Source organism: Anser anser, assembly GCF_964211835.1.
Source record: "Anser anser genome assembly, chromosome: 24".
NCBI lineage: Eukaryota > Metazoa > Chordata > Aves > Anseriformes > Anatidae > Anser > Anser anser.
The window spans coordinates 6,068,587-6,091,127 of record NC_139745.1 but is presented as its reverse complement, the minus strand read 5'-3'; the positions used below and the strand labels follow the sequence as shown (position 1 = coordinate 6,091,127).

Here is a 22,541-nt window from a genome sequence, read left to right as displayed (position 1 = left end):
GTGTTATCCCAGGAAAAACAAGCTGGTCTCAATCTGTGGCACGTATCAGTGTTGTGTTAATATGGTGCTGTCCAAGGGTGGGTTTTATTTTATCTTATTTCTTTGCATTTTCTGGGAATACTAGAGCTGCACGGAAGGAAAATGTTTCACTGGTCGCAGCAAGGGGTTAACTGTGCTGTGATCTCAGCTCGGGGCAGGAGGTGAGCTGAGCCATGGGGGTCACAGCGCTGGGTTTCAGAGGGGCTCTGGGAGGGGAGAACAGCTGAGCTGGGAGCCTGCTGCATCCTGTGTGCTATTTAGAGGGGCTTTGCTTTCAAAATGGTTTGAATGCTGGCAACTCCTCCATCACCGCACAGTGCTGACTGCCCTGCGTGTTGTGTGTGTGCCTGCTGGCCAGACCTGCCTGCTTACCGTTCCCAAACCTTGTAGGTTTGTCTCTTTCATTTGAACATTCACCTCTCTCTTGGGTTATGAGGTACGTGACTTTTTTTTCAACACAGATGTCACCTGGTCTCACTCCCAGCCAAGGTAATGTGCCAAGATCCATTTGGTTAAATGATCTGGGATCTGTCCCCTAAGGACACACACAAAAGTTCCTCCCTCTTACGTCTTGCGTTGTCTTTTATACTGCTGCAAAATGAATATGAAACACTTCCATGAAAATTAAATGAGAATTTTTTTTTGAGAGTTTAGTTCTGATTTATGTACCGATATAAATTCTTGTGCAGTGCGCAGAGCAGGTTAAAACCAGGCCCAAAGTGTCCGTGGCTGTGAATCCCTGTGTTACAGACACCTCAGTCCTGTGGGGGCGAGAGCTCTGGTCCGGTGCTTCAGGACACGGGGGCAAGTGGCTCATTTAAGAACTATGAATTCTGTGATTGATGGCAGCCAGGTTGTGTTTGATGTTAAATCCTGTTCAAGTGCTGTTCTGGACCGGAGCCAGGGAGCTGATTTTTGCAGCGTGGTTCACGTGGGTGTAGCCCCACGGGACCCGGGCAGTCAGTCACCTGAGGAGGTGCCGCTTGGGTGAGAGCGGCACCAGGAGCTGCAGCCTGCGTGTGAGGTCAACCTTCTCTCTTCTGTTAGGTCAGAAATAGATATTGTGGGCCAGATCCTTAGCTGGCCCTTTCCTTGAGGGAGGAGAGCCTGGCTAAGGTGAGAGCATCACACGCTCACACACAAATCTCTGGGAGGCTAAGTGCTGTGGGGAGCAAGACACAAATTGCCAGGGAGGCAGAGGTTGACTTTGTAGGGACATCAAAAGAGAGCAGTTAAAGGCCTTGGCAGCTGGTTGCCCAAAGCGACCGCAGACATGTGTCTTGCCCTGGCAGGTCTCGTCTGCACAACTCAAATGTCATCTGATCCTGACAAGTGAGAGAGAGAACAAGTGGCCTTGCTGGAAAATAATGAGAGGAAGGGAGCAGAGGAGTCCGAGGCAGGTCATGTCCGACTGGTACTCCTCCTCTCCCACTTTTTGTCCAATGGTACTGATTTTGGGGGTTATATAAAGTGCCAGCTTTGCAGCAGCATCAGTACTCCTCTGTGCCAGGCACTGTAAGTGCGGGGGAGTGGAAAGTATCAGCCCCCAAAGCAGCGGCTGTGCAACCAGCAAAGGCTTGACACAAGCCACTAAGCACTGATCCAGGCAGGTTTTTAGGGGATAAAAGTTCAGTTCCTATCTTTAACACATCCTCCTCCGTGTGATTTCTGGGTAGTTCTCTTAATCCCTTTGTGCCTTAGTTCCCCACGCTTAAAGCATATTAGAGGCGCTTTAGGTACAGCTGATCCCACGTGAGGGGATGGGGATGGGGACGTGCACGCCGCTGTGTGAGAGCAGCCGCGGCAGAGGCGGGCAGCCTGCCTGCAGCGGTACCCAGCTGAAAAGCCAGCGAGGTGCCCAAGACTCTTCCATCCTCGTGTGCAGCATTCGGCATAACGAGACTCCATCTCTGCTGGCGCTGCCCCACCGCACGGAGCTGATCATTAGGCAGTGCCCCTGCATCGTCTCCCCGTGTCCAGGTTTACTCCTGCCTGTTTGATTAAGCAGCAGGTCCATTGCAGGCAGGCGTGCTGGGCTCCCCGAGTCTCCTTTCACCGCACAACCACACTTTTGTTTTTCACTTCCAATACATTTTCTAGGAGTTGCGCCGGGCTGAGGTTGAAGTGCAGATTTAAAGGGATGTGCACACAGGACAGCAGGTCGAGGCATAGGGCATCCTCTCTCTTCCAGCCCAGGGCTTTGTTAAATCCCCTTCACATCTCCATGCACAGCTGAATAATGGGTATCTCTGCCACAGAAATATGTACTGCTCTCTCACTGCATTAAGCATTGGCTTCAAGTGAATTTCTCTCACAAGCAGAACTAATAAAAGGACTAAAAAGTGCCAAATTCCTCTTGACAAATGGCTCAAAGGAGAATGTCTTCTAAATGCTTTTAGCATTTGCAATGATTGATCAGGGCGGGCTTAGAAGCAGCTGACCTGTTGAGTTTTTTTCAGAAGGGAAATGATGGAAGGATGATAATGCTCCTTTCTTCTTGATCACTATAATTTTTGCTCTGCTGTAGATAATGTATCCAGTGTCCAGAAATCACCACCTGTGTTTTGGAACTAGCCCAGGAATACCATTTAAATCTGTGCATACCAACTATGCATCTATCTGTCAATTCACTATTAATACAGCAGCGTGCTGGGAATGAGATGACACATGCTGGGGCAGTTGTAGACACGTAGAGAGAGACAGTCTTGCCCCTAAGTGCTTTATGGTCCAGAATGAAGGTCACACAATAGCTAAGATTGGAGTCTGGCAACAGCCGCTGCAACATCTTCCAGCAAAGGTCTGTCTGCAGCCAGGCACTTATTCTTCATTTGCACTCTGTCAGTCTCTGCTGCAGAAGCTCTGCAAGCCCCTGCTCAAAGATGAATGAATTTGGGCTTAGCTGGAGCAGGTAGGGGAGGGAGCTCCGGGGCAGGGAGCCGTTCCTGCCTGGCACGTGCAGCGCCCATCTTCTGGTGATACACACCCATGGGTGTTGCAGGGGCTGCTCAGCAGCAGCCTGCTAGAGCACTGCATGCGCGGAACTGTACAGGCCTAAGGCTAAGGGGACAGATCCACAAGGTCACTTGGGTGATTCACCTCCTTTTAAGAAAGTCGTGGTTTCCTTCTTTTAATAAAAAAGAGGGCAAAAATACTGCAAGTGCTGAGTGCTTTGAAATCCTGGAAAGTTGCTAACTTTCCAGATGATCTGTGCGAGCTTCTCTCAGCCAGACAAGACGAGGCAGGGATGGAGACTCGAGACCTGGCCTGCTAACTGCTGCAGTCATCCCTTGGATTTTTCTCATCAAACACATTTTCAAGCTGTGGCCACAGTTTTCTCTTTCACCAAATTTAAAAAGAAGAAGAATTAATTAAAAGGAGACACACTGTGACCGCATCAGGAAACCTGTCCTTTTCTTGCTGAGGGTTTCAGACGCTTTATCCCTGGGGATCACAATAAGCCAGGCATGTGCTAACGGAGGCCGTGCTGTCAGGTGAAAGAATTGATGGCTCTTCCTTTAGCTGCTTGTGCAGGTGAGAGCTCTCTTGTTTAATTGATGTCCCACTTATTGTTGATGTGTTGCCCTCTTCTGTTTTTTCTTTTCTCCATTTCTTGCTTCTGTGTCCAGGAAGCAAGGTTTGGTTCAACGATCGGTCACGAGATTAGCAAACAAGCTGAGAACAGGTGCTCTGGAAGATGTCTGAAATCAGGCAGCCCTTCCTGTCCCCCGACTCCTCTCCCTCCCTCCCCAGCAGCTTTCCCTGAACGCGTTAGGACGCTTAGTGAGGACTTTCTGGAGGTGGATTTTCCCAGAGTCAGCAGCACCGCCACCTGATTTATCATTGCGTGCAGTAGATAAGAGCAATTTCATGTTATACTCTTATACCCCTTGTCCATTTTATGAGTAACTCCAGTAAGTAACACTTCAGGAGCTAATCCAGCAAAGTGGAAAGGACACACAGGGGATGTCCAGAAGAAAAAGGAGACCAACCAAATTCTGTCTGCACGTTGGGTGCCTCGGGGAATTTGTGGAAACTCATCCAATTGGGCTGGTGCCAAAGGAAAGTAGAGCAGGCAGCAGAGCTGTGCCTGGCACAAGGCTGCATTTGTGGCTTCTCCAGTATCTCTGTAAAGCACGGAGGTATGGAATAAGGGCAGCAGCAGGACATTTTCCATTCCCAGCTGTTCTGCATCCTTGCAAAGCTCTGCAGGAGCTGTTAAGGTGAGATGTAACTGGAGTTCATTTAGCCTTCAGCGAGCTTAGAGCAGCTGACATGCAATCTGCCTCCTCTCAGGCTCTGAGAAACTGGCCCTGGGGTTCAGAGGCTTTGAATCCACGTGGATGGCAAGAAGCCATCACCTGAGCCATCCCCAGGGCTGAACAGGAAGAGCTGGCCATGTTTAAAGACCCCCAGGGTAAAACCACCGGCCATCCGAGGGGAAGGTGGGGCTGCCGTTCCAGCCCAGGGCAGCAGGAAGGTGCAGATCCCTGCGGGGTTTGCAGGGGAGGCCTTTTAATGCCCAGGACCTGCAGCTGTAGGAACAATGCCTGCACTCCCTGCTCCCACCACCATGCTTTGGGAAGCAGATTGTGGTCTGGGGAGGAGAAGGGAGCAGGGCTGAGCAGGTGGCTGCGTCCCAGGGGCCCCGTGCACAGGGCACCGTGTCCGTATTGCTTCCGTGCCGGCTCATTTCAGAGGAGCACATCAACATGTTCCAGCTCAGGCCCCGGTTAATATTGGGAGCAATTAATATTGATGCATCCTCGTTAAGGGGGAAGGACTCTGCTGCCTTCCACCCCCTCCTGCAGCCACCCCTCCCCACTAACAGAGCATGCACCCGGGCGCAGGGACGCCCGCAGGCAGGCTGGGGCTGGCCGTGCGATGCCGTCACCGCGCCGTGGTGGGACGGTTCCTGTCGCCAGCCGCTCGCTTACTGCCCAGAGCAGCTTATTCATGCTTGCAGATTCCTTCATTAAAATGCATGCGTTATGCTCGAGGATCTGTGCCTTCATGAAGTAAACCACAGCTCTTCCTGCTCTCTCATTTTTTAATTTTTGTGGTAACCTCCCTCTCGTGCCTTGCAGAGATGCAAAGCCTGCGCTGCCAGCTGGGGGCTTCCCACTGGTTTCTATGGATGTGGGGACTCATCCTGACTTCTGATCTGAACTGGAGAAAATGGTGATGTGTTTACTTGCAGCTGGTGTGAAGCAAATCATGTAGAGAGCTCCCCTGGCCCTGTGTACTCACAGTAGCTGGTCACTGAAGCACGAGCAAAATTTCTTTTAAATTTTTTTTTGCACAATTAGGCTTAAGAATATGCCAAATCAGTTGAACTAGACTGAAATAAATGTGTCCGGCTGGGCTTTGGCATTAGCTGAAAGCAATCTAAGCTGGTGCAGGCCCTCAGTTCCCTCGTGCTGGGGAGGTCTGCCCTCTTCTCAGACCCCAGGGCAGCTGGGGCTGGGGCCCCACGGGGTGTGTAGGGCAGCCCTTCCTGGGGCATTGCTGTGGGGCTGGGCAGGCTGGAGGTGCGGTGAGCAGGGTAAGGAAAGGCGCTTGGTGAATTTGCTGAAAGACAATAAAAGGCCTGGGTGGGAGACGGGGGGCTGTTCGCTGCACGCCTGGGGAAGAAGTTGTCCCTGTTGTGGGTGCTGGGGTGGGTGTGAGCACAGGGTCTGCTTGTGCTGTGCAGCTCCTTCGGATGGTGGAACGGACGGGTCCTCAGCTGATCGTCCTGCGCATCGCTGCCACAAGTCTCAAACCCATCGTGTTTTATAAAAGACCACAGCTTGTGAGTTAAACTCTTCAGTGCCTTCTCTGCGGGGTGCGCTGCAGCGAGGGGCTGTGGTGGGAGCGTGACGCACACCGGCGCTGCTCACAGAGCGCTGCTAGCATCGCCGTAACATGCCACCGACTTTAATAAGCAAGGGATTAATTACGCTTCCCATGACTGCTTGGCAGCTTCACCTTAGTGCTTGAGCATGTTAGCACATCATTAGTCAGAGGGCAGTAAAATAATGTCGTTGTCCTCCCTCTCTCCCCCAGCTGCCGGCCCGTGCTCATTATATTGCTGCGCGCGGCGGCACTGGGTGTGATTGGCGTGCCTTCCTCTGGAGGAGAGGGAGGCTGTGCTCTCGGGCAGAGGGGTGAGCTGTGCTTTGCAGGTCACCGGTCCTCTGCTCTAACAAGTGTAATTGAAGGGATTTACTCCATTATCCAATTTGATTGCAGGCGAACTGCTGGGTAAACAAGGAAAAGGGAAGGCCTGGGTGAAACCACACGGCTCAAGTGGCTCTTTGGAGCTGATCTTAGCAACCTTGTTTATGCAGATGCACTTGCCAGAGCCTCTCGGGCTCATCCTTTGAAGGTCTTTTGCTCGCTGCCAGTGAATCATTCAGCCCACTCTGCTGCGGTGAGCCGGGCTGCCAGCTTTCCTTTCCTGTTGTGGGCAAATGAGGCAAACCTGGGAGCACCGGGCTTTCAGCCGCCTCTTCTAGTGAGTCCTGTGTTCATGACTTCTCCCGAGGACCTGTGTACGACTTACCAGGCAGTTCCAACTGAAAATGGCACTTGAGGTGTTTGCTCCTTGCCTGCCTAGCGCTCTGGTGGGTACAGGATGGATCCTGCTGCTTCCCATCTGATGGGAATTAATTGTGCCTGTGCTGGAACAGAAGCGGGCTGAAGGCTGGCTGGCTTCTCGCACCATTGACGAGGGCTTAAGTCTCAGGAAAGTACAATTGAGCTGAACTTCTCAATATGCTTTGAGCCAAGAATGATTTATTGGTCAGGGGAAACTCCACCAAGCTCTCCCCCTTGGGCAGGAGCTGAGCGAGGGCTGAGCAGCTACACCTGCACTGCCGCCGCTGCAGTGCCTCCGTCGATGGCAGGGCAGCAGCAGCATGAGACTCAGTGAACCTGGCATTCACAGGTTAATTTACATCAAATCGATGTTGAAGTGTTTATCTTTGACGAGCCGAGTTGTTTGGCTTAACGCTGGGACTTGGCAGCACGCACGGTTTGTGTCGTGCCTGGGCAACGTCTCCCCCAGGCTCCCCGTTGCACCACCACGGCACGGGGCCGTGCTTCTGCTCTGGGCTTTGGGTGGGGACCTCGAGCTGCGTGACCACGGCACCAAGGCGTCGCTGCTGGACAAGGAGCCTGCCCATCATACGGGATTGCACGGCAGCGGGTGCCAGCGAGAGGGGAAGCTCCACAGCGGCCGATGTGACCGGGGCTGGGCTGCGTGAAGGGCCCTGCTCTGAGCCACTGCTGTCACTGGCAGGAGTCTAAAGAGCTGCGTTTAATCGGAGCAGAGAGAGTGATCCTTTAAAACCAGGAGTGATACCAGGGCTTGTTCAATGGCTTATTGACAGCGAGGCTCTCGCTGTGATGGTATGTCATGGGCAGGGGTCGGTGGGTGAAGCTGTCTGACGGAGCGTAGCGGGGCTGGAGCTGGGCCCTCACCATCCCACGGCCCATTCATCAAACCCCTGCTTCGGCCGTGCAGACCTGCCCACAGCCCGGTTACTTATTGCTTAACGAGTGCATTAGTGTAAATCAAGGAGCAGGTTTCAATTATCTAATAGAAGAATTATTGATCCACGCTCTCGTTCTGAATGTTCAAATGTTCCAGAAGGAGAAACAATATTTGTGTATGCTATAAAAAAAAAATCTGAAGGGTGTTTTTATGTTTCAATTACATTGTACTTGGAGAGCTGTTGCAGGATGCTTTTGTAGAAGCAGCTGTGGCTAAACTAACACACGTGGAGCCAGCTTTAGTCCGCGGTCTGGTTTCTGCTGACTGTGCTCCTGGTCGGTGGGTCTTGCAGCAGAGAGTGTCCAAATCAAAAGGCCCAAATCTAATTTAGGCGTATCAAATTGAAACAGTTTTCTCTTTCCAGCCCCTTGCACTGCGGCTCTGAAAGCTGGGGAGGAGGGAGTGCTTCTGGAAGACATGACACGAGTGTAAGGAGCCTTTGGCACCTTGCTGATAAAACAAACACTGCAAGAGAGCTAATACGAAGTGGAGTTATCCTAAACCTTCTGGCTTTTAGGCCATTGTCGTTTGGTAACTGTGCAAAATGCAATTGAAGGATGTTCCTATTTCCCTTTGATATAAAACATGGGGCTATTGTAGAAACTTAAAACCCATTCCAGGCTCTTTTCAGCACTTCTTTTTAAAGCAGCACAGTTCAGCTGTCAGTCCCTAGCTCTGCTTTAATTAAAATAGGTTTGTAGCCTTTGCTGACAAGCAAACATCTACAGTAAGTTGCAAACTATAGAGCAATCCTTCTCAGCTGAAGGAGAATGCCAAATAAAATGTCTCTTGCCATCTCTCAAGGAGAGTGCTGTATATTTAAGAATAAATATACAAATAAGGTCACCTGGGAAGCTGTTGATAACCTTTTTCTGGGACAGGGAGCTTAGATTAGACATAATAGCAGTTGTGCGTACATCACACAGCCCTGAAAGTGTTGCTGTAGATGTCAGGGCCCTGACTTTTTCCTCTGCTCTGTATGGCCACGCGTTAGGTACGGTTTGTGAAATGGTGCCGGTTTGACTGGGGCAGCTGGGGGGTCCCGAGGCCCGGCGCTGTCTGTGCTCTGCTGCGGGTTCCTGGTGCAGCATTGCAGCGGGGGAAAGCTGCAGCCCACCCCAAACCCTCCCCACCTGGGGGCTGCACCTCCAGGGGAAGCCCTCTGCCAGCCCCAGCACGAAAAGCCCCCCGAGAGGTGGAAGCAGCCCGATGCAGTCTGCACGGGCTGTTGTTGCAGCGGGGCTGTTGGGGTGTTGCATTGACAGCCCAGGATTTCCCCGCCGGGCCCCCACGAACCGGTCGCTGCCGTCACGTTTCGCTTATTGAATACCTGAAAAACACTTGGAAGGCAAATAAGATTAACTCAAATCAAGCATGTAGTGCAAAGCAGCAAATTCATTCCCCAGTTTTATTACTGGCACCGTTATTAACAAAGTTTTCCTCCTGGCCTGGCTGCTGCTTGTTCTATTTTTCAATGTTTAAAGCTTTCAAAGTGCCCCGAAGGCCTCGGGGTTGAGGAAGCCAGATCTCTTCTCACCCTCTTTGGGGGTCAAGCTGGATTTGAGCAGGATTTCTTTAAGCAAGGTTGACTTCCAAATAAGCGGTGTGATCACTGAGCTCGGTACCAGGGCTATAAATGGTGCTGCAGCAGGACCGCCGGGTGTTTGAGGGAATTATTATGGGAGATGCTCAGCTTCGGCGCTGGATTTGAGTGGGCTGTTGGCTAAATGTGCTCCAGCCTGGAATGGGAGAGCTTCCCCTGGGTGCCATTCATCAGCCGGGGCAGTTTTCCTCCCTGTGTTGGTACGGAGAGGTTGCTGTCCCTGTTTTCCAGGTGGGAAACTGGAGCCCAGCAGGTGAAACGTGGCTGCCCTGAGCCTCAGCCGCTTTCAAACGAACCTGTGCAGCGTGAGCCTGAGTCAAAGGCACTGGCTCTCGGCCAACCCTAATACCATCTTGTGCCTTTGATTCGTATTTGTGAGGGCTGCCCAACAGTAATTACACAGCTCCCTCCTTCTCCCACCCCTGCTTCGTGCTGCTCGTAGTTCATAACCCTGCAGGAGATTATTCTACACCCCTTTATTGAGCAGCACATCCGCTGCAGCCTCTCCTGAGCTGAGCGATGTTGTAAATCCATCCAAGTGGGAAGCATGAAGAGAGGACAGCAGTTATATTTTTTCCACTCTTCTGTTTGCATACAGTTTTAATTAGGAGGAAATTTTTGATTAGCTTAAAAAAAAAGAAAGAAAAAGAAAACACTATCAATTGAAATTAATCTCTCTTTAAAATTGGCTTTTGTGAAAAGTTTTGGTGTTTTGTTCTGAACTGGAATGTGAGCAGTGGAGTGAGAGAAATCAATTTTCCTACCAGGCCTAATCATGACCAGTGTGAAATTAAGTTGTCGCGCAGCACCCCTAATATGCATGCCTAAGTACCGTTGGATTGTTTGCAGAGGCAATTTGCAGCACCCGGCTTCTCCTCCGTCCCTTTCGCTTGAACGAGGCTCGTGTTGCTGCAGAACACTTCGGGGCAAACGGCGGCGTGCCGTGTTGACACCAGGGACGTAGAGAAGTTTCGGAGGAGGGAAGTAGGGCGTATAATAGCAATATAAGCTGTTAGGAATCGAGAAGCTATTTATGAGCCGTTTACTTACTTAGCCCTAAAAATAGCTAGGGCTGTATGAAAATAGGTCTGTGATTGAAATCAAGCCCTAGACATGATGTAATGGGGAAGGGGGGGGGTGCAACGACAGAAGCAATCAGTTCTGCTATAAACAGACCCGCTGTCCTCCCAGCTGGGGGTAAGAGGCCGGACGGGGCTCCTGGAGGGGCGAGTGGGGCTGGGGAGTGCAGCGGGTGCTGAGACCGAAGGCCACGGCAATGACAGCTCCCACCGCACCGATCCCTGGCGCTCACCGCCCTGTCCCCCGACCCGTGCCGTGTGTTTCTGGCAGCGGTCTGCAGCCCGGGGCTGCGCCGAGGGACGGAGGGGTGCAGGAGGGCTGCCCTCCCCTGCTCCCCAGCCACCTTTAGGCTGCGCCTGTTGGGTGCTATTTGCTGCTGTTCGCAGAGAGCGGCAAGATGAATTACCTGCGAGCCGAGCTCAGCCTAAACCAAGGAGTTTCAAACTCATCACGCCCGCGGTTGAAGTTGGTGCTGAGCACCCACGACTCGCCGCGCGGCGGTGCTCTCCCTTTCCGTGCCCGAGGGAGCTGCGCTGCCCTGCGATAACCTCTAGGCAGCTTTTAGTAAGAGAATTTAGCAACCTGTCTGCTAAGAAGGAAAGTGGTCCGTGGCCTTGCTGGAATGGCCGCATCCTGAACATGGTGGAGTACAACAAAGGCGTCTAGGAATCGAGATGGGAGGCTCAGGGGCTGCCAGAAGCAAGGCAGCCACCTTGGCGGTGTGATCCGTGCCTGGTCAGTTCAGTGGCAGTGCTCTGGTGCAAGAGATATTGCTTTAGTGCTGGAGAAGGCGTTTCTTTGGGATCAGATATTGCATACGGCTCCATCAGTAGTATTGAAGGTTTTTTGCATTTTCTGCATGATTAAGTGTGGCTTGAACAGATCTTGCAATTTCTGCTGCTGCAACAACATCAGAAGGAATAAAGCTGAGCTGCTCCAAGAACCACGTTGGTGTTTCATTTCCCTAGGTATCTTCAAAGTGGGGGATTTTGAGATGTCTCATCCAAATTCTGAACAGGCAGTTGTTCCGTATCAGGAGGGCTGCTGTGCTTTCACAAGTTACAGGTCCCTCCTTACCCAGGCTAAAGGTGCTGAGTGACCCCTCCTGCCATTACACTTGCTGGGACCAGCAGCCTGCAGCACGGCCCCTTTGATCCCGTGCTTCCATCTGCTGTTTTATTCCTCTTGCTCCATAGTTGCAATGTGTAATTTTTTTTTTTGGGTAAACTTGAGAGGTGATTTTCTCCCTGTTGACCCTCTGTGGTCCTCTCGGGACCCTGATGGTGGTGCGAGCACAGCGCCCTGGCTGGGTGGCCATAAACAAGCTGTGCCTCCCTCCGTAATCTGCACTGCAGGAGCACTCGGGGGAGATGCAGTGAGAGAAGCAGCGGGATTTAACCTTGTACTCATTGCAGGTAGTTAATAAAGAAGGGTGTTCTGCCTGCTGACCAGGGAATTTGCCCAGTGGCACTCGAGCAGTTTTCTAGTCTCCTTTTAAAATGGATTGAGAAAGATAACCGTGCTCCTGCTACAGTGCAATTGAGTAAATCCAGTACTACCAATAGAGCTTAAACCCCATAAAATACAGCTGTTCAGTATTGTGTATCTGGTTGGAAAAAAAAAGGTAAAACAGGAACGGGTCCAGGTGCGTGCATTTGTACCAGAATGGCTCATGAGTGCTTGTTGGAAGGGCTGCTGAAATATTTTGGCAGATGTTCCTCTTGGTCTGGGGGATATTGCTGCAGGGAATGAAAGTCTTTGAGCAAGGTAGTGCAGAACAGGATGGGCTGAGAGCTGCAGCGGAGAGGTCTGTTAGCAAGGTCTCTGGTAGCGACTCAGCTGGGCAAAGCAGCATCCCCTGGGGGGGACGTGCTGCTGCAGGATGGGCTCCAGAGGGAGGGGAGATGGTACTCCTGCCCCATCTGCTTTTCCTAGTCCTAAGCACAGCAAAAGCAGGGTGCTGCATACTGACACCAGCCTTTTTTTGTTCTGGTTTTCTTTTAAATGTGTTTGAAATTGGAGGAGCCCAACACCCACCTGGAGAGAGCGTGGAGACTTTGAGCCCAACTCTGTGACGCAAGATGGGATTTATGACTTGTGACCATTTTTCAAATTAAACTCATTGATTTTTTTTTTGTTGTTAGTTTCATCTCCTTGAAATGCAATAAATTGCCTGAAGCACCTGGTTTCACAGGGACCCAAGGCCATTCCCCTCTCACGCTCTGAGCACTGAGGCTGCTGCGATGTGTGCTGTGAGCATTGCTGAGCACTTTCCAGCCAGAAGGAGCTGGAGATAGCTTAACGCTAGAGCTGCACGGAGGACAAAAGTGCCATTTTTACAAAGAGTCTTGAGATTTGGCTTTTCTTCTCCTGGCATTTCTATTCTCCCCCCAGTGTTTCACGATGTACAGGAAAGAAACCGGTTATTTGTTTCCAAGTTATTCAAAATGCCTGTCTGTGCCCATGTCAAAACAGTTCCTTTTATCCTGCATATTCCAATAGAAAATGAAATAAATTCTTTATAATGCGGAACTGCAGCATTTTGCCCTGAAAGTGCTGTTTTGATAATTTTTGAAAAATTGCAGGAAGTTCTATAAGTAAGCACTAAAACCATGGAGATCTCTGTGCCTCTGCGCTGGAAATGAACAGTTGTGAACAGTTCTGCTCTCTCTTGCCTCTGCAAAGTTTATGTGCCAGGCACAGCAATGAATTTGGGAGAGAGCACTTTGACACTGCGTATCCTTTACCCTCTTTAAATAATGGATGTTCGGGAGACTTGGTTCGGTTGCTAGCTCTCCTGCTAAGTCACATACCATCTGTGATTCCAGATATAAATGGGCCTAGCAACATTTTGTTTTATCGGTTCTGCAAAACAGGAGGTGAAGATTGATTAATACTTGCAAGCTGATCAGAGAGCTTATGAAATGCGCTGGGTGCATCCAGATTTAGATGGTTAGAAAGCGGGCGCCTGTCTGTGGATGAGAGGATGCCTGTGGACCTCCCAGATTCATGCCTATCCAACAGGAGAGCACGTATCTGGGAACATCACTGGGCAATGTATGGGGAAAAGACAAAAAAAATTAAAAACACACACTAAAACTGCTAGTTCAAATTAGAAGGAGATAAATGCTAACCCTTCATATGTGAAGTAATGTAGGCTATTACTTCTCAGTACTTAAAGAAATAAAAATTACACTGTACTGAAATATAGACAGTAACTTCGGGTCTCCTTAAGAATATTCTTCTGCAATTACTCAGCTCTCTTACAGTTTTTCAAACACTTTAGATCCTACAAGGAAAATGCTGTTTATCACCTCAAATTTCCACAACTGGGTCTGGAAGCTAATTAGTAAAATAGACTGTACCATATGCTTCCTTGGTATGTTCTCATGCTATAACTATTTATGTTTTAAGTTGTTTTTTTTTTTCTTTCTAAAATTGCTTTTGCTTCTAAAATGGCTTGATTCTATCTATTGTTTTATTGTGGAGTCATATTCCTCTCCTTATGTATCTGCATCTTTTCTTGGCATAAAAATTACCTGAGAGGAAGGAAACATAAAAACAAAACTTAATCCTTGTCATTCTTTCTGCACAAACGTCTTTGTTTTATATTCCTGGGGCAACTATTTCTGGAAAATGTTTCAGAGCTTGCAGGTAAGAAAGCAAGGAGCCATTCACTTTAAAAAAAATGGGGAGATTAACTCTGTGCGTAGAGGAAACAGGGCAGTCTTGACATTTTTTAGGGCAGGACAAGCTGCCACTTTGGGGAGTGTTTTCCAGATCCGAGAGTGGCGGAGCTCAGCGCAGGTTCCGTGGTAGATACTCTCCCTAATAGTCTGCTTAAGTTTTCCATTATTTGTTTTAATGTTATTATTCCTGCTATACTCCAAATAACTCTTCTTCCCTGCTGTTTCATGTCCTCATTGTGTCTGCTTTCTGGAAGAATGACTCTACATGAGAGCAAAATATTTTCCTTGAAATAAACTCAGAGGTGGAAACTTTTTATTCTTGGTTTGCATCTGCAGGACGGGCGATGCTTCCCTGAGCCGTGGCTCACAGTTGCGTTGAGTTTTGGTGTCTAAACCATTGGGAAGGAATTAGAGCACGGTGGACGAGTAAGTTAGTGCTGACTTTTCAGCAGTTAAGCACAAAACTGCCAGCCCTCCCCGAGGTGGGACAAGATGATCAGAACTGGTAACTCAGGCTGCTCGTGTCAAAAACAGCAATCAGAAGAAGTGTCAGGCATTCTGACCTGCGCCTTGCTGGTTTCTCTTTTGCCTGCAGAAGTATTGACTGTTAACAAGAAAGAAAATTGAAATGATGGTTGTGGGTTAGCTAAAAATCTATAGATGTGACGGATGCTCTTCCCGCTTCCAGATGCCAAAGACCCTTAGACCCCAGGTTTCTTTCAAGCTCATGAGATTCCCATCAAGCTAGCAAGGATTGTGCTTGCCAAGTACCGCATCTCGGATGAGAGGAGCAAGATTCCTACTCTGCATGAACGGAGCTGGTTAGATCATGCCCTACTTTCATCTTTCTCTTTGAGATCTCCCAGGCTGGTGGCAGGGAAGCCGCTATCAAGGAGTTGTTCCTTTGCCTTGGCCTTGCGGATATAAATACCCATTTCTTGTTCCATTTTTCACGCATTACTTCTTTTCCTGCCCTCCTCAGAAGAACAAAAGGAGTTTTGAGCTTTCTGAGCTTGGAATTTAGAGGTTTTGCTTGGTGGTGGTTTTGCTGATTTTTTCTTCCCTTCCTTTTGCATCGAAAATAACTTGTCTTTTACCTGCAGTCATGAAGGGTGAGGGCAGAGGGGACGAAGTGAGATGATGGTGAAATCTGGAGGAGGTTTAACCTGCATGTGTGAAGCTGTAATTAAAGTGATTTTAATGTTTGGGCTTTCTGATGGTCATCCCAAATCATCAATAAGCTCGTGCTGTCTCTCTGCTTAGCATTCCTCATTAGCTGCAGGTTTAGTGGAGTGCTGGGTTTCTGTTGCTGACTGTGAAATGGCTGTCTGCCTGGTTAATTCCCCTCTCCCCCCCAGCTCTCCAGCTGGCTTTCATTTCCATTCGGAATATATATGGGATGAGAGGCATACATGACTCGAGGGAGCAGGGAGGATTTATGGCCAGCAGACAGTATTTAGTACAGATGTGCAGAGCAGCGACTATCAGTTGCCAACAAAACCTCTGGAGGTATACATCATAGGAGAAAGTTGTCAGCAATTTATTTTCAGAGGGCTAAACTTCACCCATTTTTTAATAGAAGAGGAGTCTGAGGGACCACAAAGGGAATAAATCATTTGGACTCATGGGAGACTTTTAGCTACTTTCCAGAGCAAGTGTTACTACTTTTTTCCTCTTGCAACAGGTGAAACATTCATTTTCTAACTGCTGGAACAAACATTCTTAAATGAGAAAGACCTAGAAAATAAAATAAAAGACTTTTCTTTCAAAGGTTTCAAACATTCCCCAAAGATAGCAAGCACTTTCCAAACACGTAGGTAAAGGTCTGGTTGATCTGGTAGGTGATGTCTGGGGGCTGGAACGAGGAGGGGCTGCACAGAGAAGAGCACGACACACACACGCACAGCTGCAATTGGTGGCTATGAGAAGTTTGCTGATGGGATTGGGTCTCTTATAAAACTCGCTTTATGATCCTTTTTTCTTCCCCCATTCCCTTGCAGTGTAGTTGGTCTGCTAGCCACAGACTGCAGCGAGGAAATCCGGTCTCCTCGCAGTGGAGATGGAACACAGCATAATCGTGGGGCTGATTTATCGGTGGTTCGTGGTTGCAGCTGAATCGATAATGTTTTAATGAGTCTCCGTCAGGAAAGGATAGATGATATTCTTTCTGCAGAGTTTCAATTCATCAAAGCATTTCAGCATGTTGCTTACAGTTAAGCATATGTTTAAGTCCAGTGCTACTATGCATTCTTTAAATGGCATGTAAGCATCTAACACATGATCTGTGCTGCTAAGCAAGCACTAACGTTCAATGCGGCACCTTTTAATGCTAGTAAAGCCTTTCATGGCCATCAAAGTTGGCAATTGTCTTCCTAATATTAACAAAAAAACTTCTTGTAATTAAACCCACAAATCTTCATGTATTCAGAGTAGTGCTGACAGCTTCCACCGTTTCTCCCTACTTTCTGTTGTTCTGCTTCTTAAATCCAAGATGTAAGGGGCAGTAAAAGCCTCTGAAAGTCAGAAGCAGAGCTTTTGCTCACAGAAGCAGGGGCTGCTGCCGTCGGCAGGGCTGCCTTGCTCTCCCCAGGTGAGGCAGTGGTCTGTGTGCCTCAGGAGATAAAGAACTTGAGCAGAGTCATTGCAGAAAAATTCCACTCCGTCATATTTCTCTTTATTACTCTTTCCTCTGCAGCCATGATGGGATTAGTGATATTTCCATTTGTCTATTTTATCTATTTTGTTTTCCATTCCTCTGAAAAATGATTACAGAATGAAAAGTTTGTCAGGCCTTGGAGTCCAGCAAAACTCTCTCTGGAATTAATTTCATACTGCAGAGCGTGAGCAGGCATCTAGAAAAAAAAGCTATTTGATTAAACTTTTGTTTTAATATAAGAAAATGGCTATTTTAGTTTGTTGGTGGGTGTAGGACATAGAGCTCTGTGGAAAAAAGCAGTATTTTTATTTGTCAAATGCCTGAAGACTTAAAGAAGCCGTAATAAGTAGGAAGCTGAGGAAGCAGAAGTTTTGCTACAGCTGGTTGTTTTCTAAACGTTAGCAATTCTGTGGTGAAGAAGTAGAGCACTAGGAGGGAGTATGTCTTTGAATAAAGCACAAAACAAGTCGGATGAGCTGAGATCTGCCAGAGCTTGAGGCCCAGCAGAGCCAGATTCAGACGGATCTGGCACGAAACGGCTCGCCTGATTTTATCATCCTCTCTGTAGAGTCTCTCAAGGCCTTGATCTAATTGAAGGGGTTTGTTCCGACACCTGCTGCAATCATAGCTAAATACTTTCCATGTCAAATCAACGCCGATAATGAAGCCTGTGCTGTGCGCCCTTGTCTCAGCGCCGTTTCTCTAACTGTTTTCAACTTGTTCCCAGTGGTGAGACCCTTCTGCTCCGCATCCTCCTCCTCTAGCGACTCTTCGACCAAGATCTCGCTTTCCTTTCCTGCTCCCCATTCAGGGCTTCTCCATTCCGTTCCCTCATCTCACAACTTGTGTAATTGGATCGAGATACCCGCGACGGCTGCTGGCTCAGCACCGACAGGAGGGATCCCGTCGGGTCCCGCTGCTGCCGTCGGCTGCCTGGCACAGTCGCGGTTTCATGCGGTGGCTTCCAGAGGCAGAGGTAGATAGTTGTCGTCTCTTTCCGTGTTATTGATTGCTGATGGATCGTGCCCTCTTCCTTTAAATTAAGTAAACTCTGCAGGGGCTGAGCCTGCCTTGAGTCTTAGTCCTCCCTGCGCCCTGGGTGTGCAGCAGGAAGCTGACTAACAGATGACTCAAACTCTTAATGTGCATTTGTTATTTTGCAATTAAAAGAGCAGTGTAAGATTTGGCGGTTAAATGAGTGCACACCAAGGAGAACATAGCCACCGGCCAGCCCCTCGGAAACCCCAGGGACTGAAGAGGAGTCACAGGCCTGGAAATGCACCCTGGCACGTTCGTTAAAGGAGCTGGCAAAAAGCCTTTGTAAATGCTGATGTATCGGTGCTGTGGCCGTGCTTGGCGTTGAGTCAAAGGAGAAGGAAGAGCCACACGATGACGTGCAAATCCTGCCTGAAGCTCTGGAATCTGGAGGTAAACCCAAGCAGCTCCCCTTGGATGGCAGCAAAGTGAAATATTCATCACAAGGTTTCTTGGGAAAACAGCATCGTCTCAATCAGCTAAGCTACCTGGAGATCTTTGCTGCTGGTTAGAAGATCCCACAGGGGGACGTGAACGTGCTCCTGCCCAAGGGGCTCCTCTCAGGGGGTAGTGCTGGGGGGGGGCAGGTCCCCCGTCCTCCCCGGGGCCTGTGCCTCTTCTGCAGCATTTAAACTTGCTGCTTTGGGGACAGTGTGGGACAACTGGCTTATTTCTGGGGCAAGAGCAAGAGAGAGAGTGGTGTTGTGCAGGGGCTTTTTGGTTGCAGGGTTATTTTTGGCCCTGGTCTTAATGGCAAGTGATAAAAGAACTAAATCCACGCCTTTTATTTTCTTTTAAAAGAAGGAACTTGTGAATTCTGGGGGCTGCTGAGCACTGCAGGGCAGCTGCAGAATATGAGTAGAGTTACTGGGAAGCCTCCCCACCAGAACCAGTATGTAGACCCATGGGCATAGCGTCGGCCTTTTGTCCAAAAGGATTCTGGACTCATCTGGTATTTTCAGTAGTCAAAGCTGAGACCCAGCACCCTGTCCGTGGAAAATGGGATCTCTGCTTTCATGCTCAGGCAGGTTTGTGGGTGTCTGCCGTAAAGGGGATTATTATCTTGTTTTCTCTAATGGCTGAAATATGCTTTGAGATCCTCCAGTTCACGTAGTATCTACACTCATCTGTCATTCCTGCTTATCATACCCCGCTTGGGCTTAGAGTGGAAGAATTGCACTTAAATACAGAGCTCTTACTTCTAATCAGCTGGAGAGACCACACACAAGTGCTGCGAGGTCTGTGTGGGGGATTATAGGGCTTTAAAATTTACAGGATTGTGGCAGTAGTTCTATGGGGCTTAATGGAGCCAATGCTTGTAAATTAGGATATTTTTAATTTCTGGAGGTAAGGCTCCCCTGGGAAAGTGCATTTGCTGTTGTGAGGCTTAGAGGTAATTATAATCTCCTTTTTGACACTGCACTGTTGGGAATGAATGCCAGCATTTCCATTTCAGGGTTTATTTGATTATTTTTCTCATTTTGCAGAACATTATTACATTAACCCGCCACTCCTGAATCCTTATCCTACCATGGCATTTATGCATGAGAGGGACTGTGCTCTGAAAGGAACATCAAACTGAAGAATGCTCCATGATGATAGAAAGGCTTCTGTTTATCCTGTGGTTTTGGAATAAGAGCTTATTTTTTGGCTTTAGTAGCAAATGCAACCTCATTTGGATCCAAAACGTAATCTAATCCTTCATCTACAAATTTCAGATCTTTATTGAGGGCTGAAAGTATTCAGATGGGGTCTGGGGGGTTATTTTATTTGTTTCTGTAGGAGTTGTTTTTACAGCACATAAGTAGATAGAAAATGTGCTTCCAGTGCACCAAAAAAAAAAAAAAAAAGTCATTCAAGGATTGGGGAATTGGGCAACTTCGTTTCCTCCTGCTCGTGCCCATACTTTCTGACACAGCCTTTAACTGCACAAGCCTGTTTGGGGTTGAAATTCCTCCCTCCTGAGTGGAAACACTGGCTGTGCTCCATCAGATGGAGCTAAAGCAGAGGGGCAGGAGGAGACTACTCCAGCCCAGAGGGGTACCGTGAGCTTTTCTGACCAGGCTTGCCAGATGATGCCCTCAGGCCATGAGAAAAATGTAACCTCACCAGGGCACCCTGTTCCTGTCCACCAGGGGATCTCAGAAATCCACCTTTATCCTTAGATGCGTCAGATATCAGTGACCTGTGCTTGGGTGGAACAACAAAAGATGCTTTTCTGCCTGCTTGGAAGAGGTCCAGACAATCCTGTTTCTACTTCTTTTTCTTTGTTTTTTCTTCCAGTCTCCTTGCACATCGACCTGACTGCAATTCAGTTTCTGGCTCATTCTTCTAGTCTGTACAATGATGTGTGATTTTGTTTGCTTGCTTGCTTTTAATTAAATCTCATCACTTGAAAAATCCCAAGGAAGAACTTGCAGATCTTTAATTTGATTTTTATTTTCATTAAGCTGAAGCTTATATGACAAGTTTCCAAGAGGTTTTGCTAAATGCACCTCGTCTTTGTGCTGTGCTCTTCTCAATGGGATTCCTTTTCCTGCCCCCGGGGCTGTGGACAGGATGGAGCCGTTCACCTGGCTTCTGTGACCCTGCAGATGAGTCTTTGTATTTGTTACTGAGACTGTGGCAAGCAGGAAAAGCAATGAAATACTGTTACATGGAATCTGCATAGTGTGTTTGTTTTTTTTAAACTCTAGTCATTATACGTGGTGTTGGCATAAAAAGCCAGGGGAAGAAGATTCTTCATACAGAGCAAGCAATTCTTCTTGGACCTTATGAAATTAATTATTTTATGTCCCATAACTGGAACTTATAACTCAGTGTAATTGGCAGGAGAAGTCCCACAGTAACAATCACAAGGCCTGTTATTGTTTCTTCTAGTACTCCACTGTGGGAATGCTGGAAAAACAGCCTCCCATTCTGGTGTTTATTGGCAAATGTTCAAATAAATCATGCCAGCTTGTACAATAAGCTCAACGATAAATAATTTCTCCCAACGTTTAAAGTGTCGCAGGACTGAGTAAGGTTTTGCACCACCTGTTTAGCAGGGATTACGGTTTACAGCTTACAAAAGCTGTAAGGATTTGGAAAACTTGGTTCTTTTGCCAGCCCTACCAGTACCTTGCTGCGTGACCGTAACAGGTCTTGGCTCAATCTCATCTTGCCTCCCATATTCTGCTAAAGAAACCCATTAACTAATTGTTTCAGACACAGTTTGCAGGCTGATGGGGGCGACTCCTCCAGCGGCTCCCCCATCCCAGGCAGCGCTTCCCAGCGGCCCGAGGCTCTCGCCCTCTGCTCTCAGTCCATGAGCTGCAAACCTCGTGCTCTGCCAGGCCTGCTTCTGCCGGTCAGCTTCATGATCTTTGGTTCCCCCGTGTCCTGGAGGGGTTTGTGTAGCTATGCCAGAGCCCCAGCTGTCGCGATGCCTCCTCCAGCTGAACGAAGCCCTGGTGGGCTCTTCACGGCACAGGAGCTGAGCGCGGTGCTTACCCCAGGGCTGCTGCTGCCGTTTGGTCTCGCAGGCCCTCTGAAGCTGCCTCCCTCCAGCAATTCGATACGTAAAGATATTTTTTCCTATTTGCCTGTAATTTCTGACTATGTATCTCCCGGGTGGAGTCTGTGGCGACACGCTCGGCAGAGCAATGCATCTGTGAACACTAACGGCGCCGCCGCCCTGACACGGTCCCACGCGGCACTGTCTCTAGCCGAGGCTGCAGCATAGTCAGGGGAGGGGTAACAGAGCATTGCTTAATTTCAGCCCTCGGAGCTCAAACCTACAGCAGTTAAAGTCAAGGGAAATGGCAAAGCAAGAGATCACTGCTGAATGTGGCATCTCCATCCTGCCACTGCTCCCAGGAAGAGCACTGGTGCCAAAGGAGATCACTCCAGAGTGATGCTTCAGCAGGAAAACACAGGATGCGTCCTCAGCTGGAACGAGCCGGCCTCACTTTCAGGGGAAATACAGCTTAGGGAGGATGGGGATCTGACCTGTTAGTCATTAAGATCTTCAGGCTCGTATGTTATGTTCCACTTGAGTTTGCTGGCTGGTAATGCACAGCGAACGTGGAGCAGGAGCGGACTTGAGCACACACTTCAGACTTAAATGTATATGTAAATGTTTTACAGAAATACATCTTAAATAGCTGTGTCAGCTTGGGCTTTTCCGTGCCCTTTTTTTTTCCTGTAAGGAGAATAATTCTTCAATAAAATCGTCATCTTCATTGGAGAAATGCAAGCCTGATAAAAGGTCTTTGGTATGAAACCACAATAATCCTGGAAAGAATATAAAGAAAGCTGTAATTCTTAGGAGGTTGCTGAATTTCTTTTTCTATCCCTCCTCCCAAGAGAAGAAAAATATCCTCATGACCTCTACAGGTAGCGGTTTCAGTGCAGGAGAGCTCTTATTAGATTAGTCATTTAGGGACTATTAAGATTTACTTAATTACCTCAAAGTCACAACCTCCTAGACTTGTGTTTGGTTTCACGGGCAGATTATCTTAGACAAAATAGGTCAGGAGGCAGCATGGAAATATGGGGTTGGGCGAGGGGGGACTTGAGGAGGTGAGCGTCGGGGTGGTTATGAGGAGGTCCTTCTGTGACGATGGCATGACAGCACCTCACGCTGGGATGTCAGAGGAGCTGTAGCACCTGGGGAGCCTGGTGGTGACGGCGCAGGCGGACCAACAGATGTGTCCGGTGGCGGCAGCCAGCTGCATCCTCGCGGGCAGATGTGCTCTGTGCTATTACAAGGGCCAAGGTCGCAGCCTGCTGGGGGGGACATGCTGTTTAGAGCCCGGAAGCATCCCCAGAGACTGCTGCAAAACTCTATTTGTGTGAGTCCACGAGGGGGAAGGTACTTTAGCTGCAGCACGTTTGGCCAGCATTAGATCAGAAGTTTTT

At 48.7% G+C, this 22,541-nt stretch overlaps 1 protein-coding gene across 1 annotated transcript in view; it reads left to right on the top strand.

Moving 5' to 3' along the window:
• Positions 1 to 22,541, top strand: part of LOC310885913 (gap junction beta-5 protein-like) — a gene marked incomplete at its 3' end in the record, with an annotated part of 84,184 nt that overhangs the window by 5,381 nt on the left and 56,262 nt on the right. The window lies entirely within an intron of this gene.